This window comes from Trachypithecus francoisi, unplaced genomic scaffold, assembly GCF_009764315.1.
Source record: "Trachypithecus francoisi isolate TF-2019V2 unplaced genomic scaffold, Tfra_2.0 Lachesis_group12, whole genome shotgun sequence".
In the NCBI taxonomy this organism is placed as follows: Eukaryota; Metazoa; Chordata; class Mammalia; order Primates; family Cercopithecidae; genus Trachypithecus; species Trachypithecus francoisi.
In genome coordinates, this window is record NW_022681457.1 from 116,473,721 (window position 1) to 116,479,726 (window position 6,006).

Here is a 6,006-nt window from a genome sequence, read left to right on the forward strand (position 1 = left end):
AACAGTCCCCAGCTGACAGGCAGCAAGGAAAGGGGACCTCAGTCTTGTAATACAAAGGACTGAATTTTGCCAACAAGAATGAGCCTAGAAGTGGATTTTCCTCCGCAAACGAATGCAGAAACAGAAAACAAACACCACATGTTCTCGCTTCTAAGTGGGAGCCGAATGCTGAGAACACATGGACACATGGAGGGGAACAACACACATGGAGGCCTGTAGGGGTGGGGGGAGGGAGCGCAACAGGAAGAATGGATCCTGGGCTTAATAACTAGGTGATGTTGGGAGGCCCAGGTGGGCTGAGCACGAGGTCAGGAGATGGAGACCATCCTGGCGAACACGGTGAAACTCCATCTCTACTAAAAATACAAAAAATTAGCCGGGCGTGGGTGGCGGGCACCTGTAGTCCCAGCTACTCGGGAGGCTGAGGCAGGAGAATGGTTTGAACCCGGGAGGTGGAGCTTGCAGTGAGCCGAGATTGCACCACTGCACTCCAGCCTGGGCAACAGAGCAAGACTCTGTCTCAAAAAAAAAAAAAAAAAAAAAACCCTAGGTGATAGGATGATCTGTGCAAAGCCACCATGGCACACATTGACCTATGGAACAAACCTGCACATCCTGCACGTGTAACCCTGAACTTAAAATAAGTTGAAGATTAAAAAAAAAAAAAAAGTGCATTTTCCTCTAGAGCCTCCAGACAAGAACTCAACCTAGTCAATACCTTGATGTCCTGAGGCTTATGATATCCTGAGAAGAAAGCCCAGCCACACCAGGACAGGCGTCTGCCCCACTGGGCTGTGAGCTCAGGAATGGGTGTTGTTTTCACAGCCCAGTCAGTGCTGTTTCGTTACAGAGCAACAGGAAACGAATACTCCCTCCACCCAGACCTTTTTCTAGAGCAATTAATTATGCATATCGTGAGTGTGTATGTTTTGCTTTTACATAATGAAATCCTCTCGTATATAACGATATTATAACCAGCACGTTAAAAATTTGGTTTGCTGAATTCAAAACAAAACAGAAACAATTGTCGGGATTTTGATTGGAATGACATTGAATCTGTAGCTTAGTGGGAGGAGAACTGATGTATTTTGGAGGTTGTGTCTTCAAAAACATGATCTAATTCTCCATGTATTTAGGTCTTTATGTATGGCAAGCATATTGCATCATGTTTTCCATGAAGGTCTCGCTCGTTTCTGTTGCATTTATTCCTAAGTATTATTGCAAATGGCATCGTTTGTTGTTGTTCTGGAGACAGGGTCTCGCTCTGTCGCCCAGCCTGGAGTGCACTGGTGTGATCACAACTCACTGCAGCCTCTACCACCTGGGCTCAAGCAATCCTCCGACCACAGCCTCCCAAGTAGCTGGGACCACAGGCATGTGCCATCAAGCCTGGCTAATTTTTAGTATTATTATTTGTAGAGATGGGATCTCACTATGTTGCCTAGGCTGGTCTTGAACTCCTGGGCTCAAGCAATCCTCCTACCTCGGCCTCCCAAAGTGCTGGGATTGCAGGTGTGAGCTTGTAATGATGCCATCATGCCTCCTGGTATCCTTTTTATTATCTATTTTTTACTGTTGTTAGAGTGATGATATTACTGAAATGTAATTGACCTTTGCATTTTGATTGTATATACAGTAACTTAGCTAAAACACTCTATTAATCCATCTGTGTATTCCTTAGGATTTTCTAAGAAGCCAACCAAGTACATCTCTGAATGATTTCTGTTTTCTTTCCAATTCTATAATTTTCCTTTCTTCCTTGTCTTGCTGATCTGACAAGCATCTCCATTACTATGTGAACTCAAACTGACAAGACTTGATGTCTTGGAGTTCTTCCTCATTTTCAAGAGAATGTTTTTTGTTGTTTTTGTTTTTTCAGACAGAGTCTCGCTCTGTCGCCCAGGCTGGAGTGCAGTGGCGTGATCTCAGCTCACTGCAAGCTCCGCCTCCCGGCTTCATGCCTTTCTCCTGCCTCAGTCTCCCGAGTAGCTGGGACTACAGGTGCCCACCACCCATGCCTGGCTAATTTTTTGTATTTTTAGTAGAGACAGGGTTTCACCATGTTAGCCAGGATGGTCTTGATCTCCTGACCTTGTGATCCACCGCCTTGGCCTGCCAGAGTGCTGGGATTACAGGCGTGAGCCACCGCGCCCAGCCGAGAGAGAATGTTTTTAAGGTTTTACCATAAAGTTTGAGGTTTGCTGTAGTTTTGTTTGTTTGTTTTTAAAAATGGTTTTCATTATGTGAAGCATATTCTCTTCTACTTACAGTCGATTAAGATTTTTAAAATTATGGATGAATGTTAAATTTTATACTTTGCTTTTCTACATTAATTAAGACAATCACATGGTTTTTCTCCTTTAATCGACTGATGGTACAGATTACAACAGATTTTCCTGGAATAAACTTTATCTTTCTCATATAGGCGTACTATGGAGATATTCTGGGTTGCATTCCAGACCACCTCAATAAAGCAAATATTAAAGCAAGTCACACTAATTTTTTGGTTTCTCAATGTATATAAAAGTTTTATTTAAACTATACTGTAGTCTGTAAGTGTGCAATAGCATTAGGTCTAAAAAATGTACATACCTTAATTAAAAATAAGGCCAGGCACGGTGGCTCACACCTGTAATCCCAACACTTTGGGAGGCCGAGGCGAGTGGATCACTTGAGGTCAGGAGTTCGAGACCAGCCTGGCCAACATGATGAAACCCTGTCTCTATTAGAAATATTAAAATTAGCCGAATAGGATACTCATGCCTGTAGTCCCAGCTACTTGGGAGGTTGAGGCAGGAGGATTGCTTGAATCCGGGAGGCGAAAGTTGCGGTGAGCCAAGATCGTGCCACTGCACTCCAGCCTGGGCGACAGAGTGAGACTCCGTCTCAAATAATAATAATAATAATAATAACAACAACTTATTGCTAAAAAATGCTAACAATCTGAGCCTTCAGTGAGTCACAGACTTTTTGTTGGCAGAGGGTCTCGCCTCTACGTTAATGGCTGCTGGCTGATCACAGTGGTGGTTGCTGAAGGTTGGCATGGCTGTGGCAATTTCTCAAAACGAGACAATGAAGTTTTTTGCATTGATTAGGACTCTTCCTTTCATGAAATATTTCTTCAAAGCATATGATGCTGTATGATAGCATTTTACCCACAGAACTTCTTTCAAAATTGGAGTCAATCCTCTCAAATTTGCTGCTGCTTTATCAGCTAAGTCTAAATAATATTCTAAATCCTTTGCTGTTATTTCAACAGTGTTCACAGTATCTTCACTAGAAGTAAATTCCATCTCAAGAAACCGCTTTCTTTGCTCATCCACAAGAAGCAACTCTTCATCATTCAAGTTTGATCATGAGATTGTAGCAATTCAGCCACATCTTCAGGCTCCACTTCTAATTCAAGTTCTCTTGCTATTTCCACCACATCTGCAGTTACTTCCTCCACTGAAGCCTTGAACCGCTCAAAGTCACCCATGAGGGTTGGGATCCACTTCTTTCAAACTCCCGTTAAGGTGGATATTTTGACCTCCTCCTATGAATCATAAACATTTTTAATGGCATCTAGAATGGTAAATATTTTCCAGAAGGTTTTCAATTTACTTCAAGCCAATCAAGTACATCTCTGAATGATTTCTGTTTTATTTCTTTTTTTCCAATTCTATAATTTTCTTTTCTTCCTTGTCTTGTTGATCTGACAGATCCTTCAGAGGAATCACTATCTATGTGCAGCCATAGCTTTACAAAACGAATTTCTTACATAATAAGATTTGAAAGTCAAAATTACTGGATCCATGAGCTGCAGAATGAATGCAAGAAAACAACATTCATTTCCTTGTACATCTCCAGCAGAGCTCTTGAGTGATCAGGTACATTGTCAATGAGCAGTAATATTTTGAAAGGAATCTTTTTTCCTGAATAGTAGGTCTCAACAGTGAGCTGAAAATATTTAGTAAGCCATGCTGTAAACAGATCCAAGCTTTGTTGTTTCATTTATAAAGCACAGACAGAGTAGATTTAGCTTAAGTCTTAAGAGTCGCAGGATTTTTGGAATGGCAAAGGAGGGCGGACTTCGATCTAAAGTCAACAGCTGCATTTGCCCCTAACAAGAGTCGGCCTGTCCTTTAAAGCTTTGAAGCCAGGTATCGACTTCTCTTCTCTGTCTATGAAAGTCCTAGATGACATCGTCTTCCAGTAGAAGGCTGCTTCATCTACACTGAAAATCTGTTGCTCAGTGGAGCCACCTTTATCAAGATTTTAGCTGGATCTTCTGGATAACCTGGGGTAGCTTCCGCATCAGTACTGGCTGCCTCACCTTTGGCTTTTGTGTTATGGAGATGGCTTCATTCCTTAAACCTCATGAACCAGTCTCTGCTGGCTTCGAATGTTTCCTCTGCAGCTTTCTCATCTCTCTCAGACTTCACAGGATGGAAAAGAGTTAGACCGAGTGCTGTGGCTCACGCCTGTAATCCCAGTGCTTTGGGAGGCTGAGGTGGGTGGATCACCTGCAGTCAGGAATTTGAGACCAGCCTGGCCAACATGGTGAAACCCCGTCTCTATTGAAAATACAAAAAATTAGCTGGGTGTGGTGGGGCACACTTGTAATCTCAGCTACTCAGGAGGCTGAGGCCGGAGAGTCGTGTGGACCCGGGAGGCAGAGGTTGCAGTGAGCCGAGATCACGCCACTGCACTCTAGCTTGGGCGACAGAGCAAGTCTCTGTCTCAAAAAAAAAAAAAAAAAAGAATTAGGGCTCTGCTCTGGATTAGGCTTTGGTTTAAGGGAGTGTTGTGGCTTGTTTGATCTTCTATCCAGACCACTAGAACTTTCTCCATATCAGCAATAAGGCTGTTTTGCTTTCTTATCATTTGTGTGTTCACTGGAGCGGCACTTGGAATTTCCTTCAAGAGCTTTTCCTTTGCACTCAGTTTGGCTAACTGTTTGGCAGAAGAGACCCAGCTTTTGACCTGTCTCAGCTTTCAATATGCACTCCTCACTAAGCGTACTCATTTTCAGCATTTGATTCAAAATATTAGGTTGGTGCAAAGGTCGTTGCGGGTTTTGCGTTACTTTCAATGGCAAAACCTGCAACGACCTTTTCACCAACATAGAGATATGCGACTCTTCCTATCACTTGAACACTTAGAAGTCATTGTAGGGTTATTAATTGGCGTAATTTCAATATTGTTGTGTCTCAGGGAATAGGGGGCCCAAGGAGAGGGAAAGAGACGGGAGGGACGGCCGATCCGTGGAGCAGTCAGAATGCACACATTTACCGATCAAGTTTGCGGTCTTATGTGGGCACAGTTCATGAAGCCCTAAAACAATCACAACAGTAACATCTAGGATCATTGATCACAGATCACCATAACAGAGACAATACGTATTAAAAAGTTTGAAATAGTGTGAGAATTAGTTTGAAAATGTGACACAGAGACATGAAGTGAGTACATGCCGTTGGAAAATGGCACCAAGAGATTTGCTCAACGCAGCGTTGCCACAATCCTTTAATTTGTAAAAAATATAGCATCAGTGAAGTGCAAGAGAGTGAACTACAATAAAACAGGGTGGGCCTGCACCTTCCTTGATTCTGCTGGCAAATATTTTGCTTAGGATTTTTACAGCTATGTTCATGAGTGAAATTGATCAGGAATTCTCCTTTCTTGTACCATTTTTGCCTGTTTTTTTGGTTTTGTGCTTATACAAATTGATTTGGGTCTCAATTAATTAGGGAGTCTTTTCTTCATTTCTATTACTTGAAAGAGTTTGTGCAATACTGAGATTATTTCTTCCCCGAACAGTTGGTAAACTTAGCTGTAGAAATACCTGGGCTTCATAGTTCCTTGAGGAGAGATTTTATTGTCTGTTTCAATTTCTTTGTTATTTTTTTGGAAACAGGGTCTTGCTCAGTCGCCCAGGTTGGATTGCAGTGGCACAATCACAGCTCACTGCAGCCTCAACCTCCCAGACTCAGGTGATCCTCCCACCTCAGCTTCCTGAATAGCTGG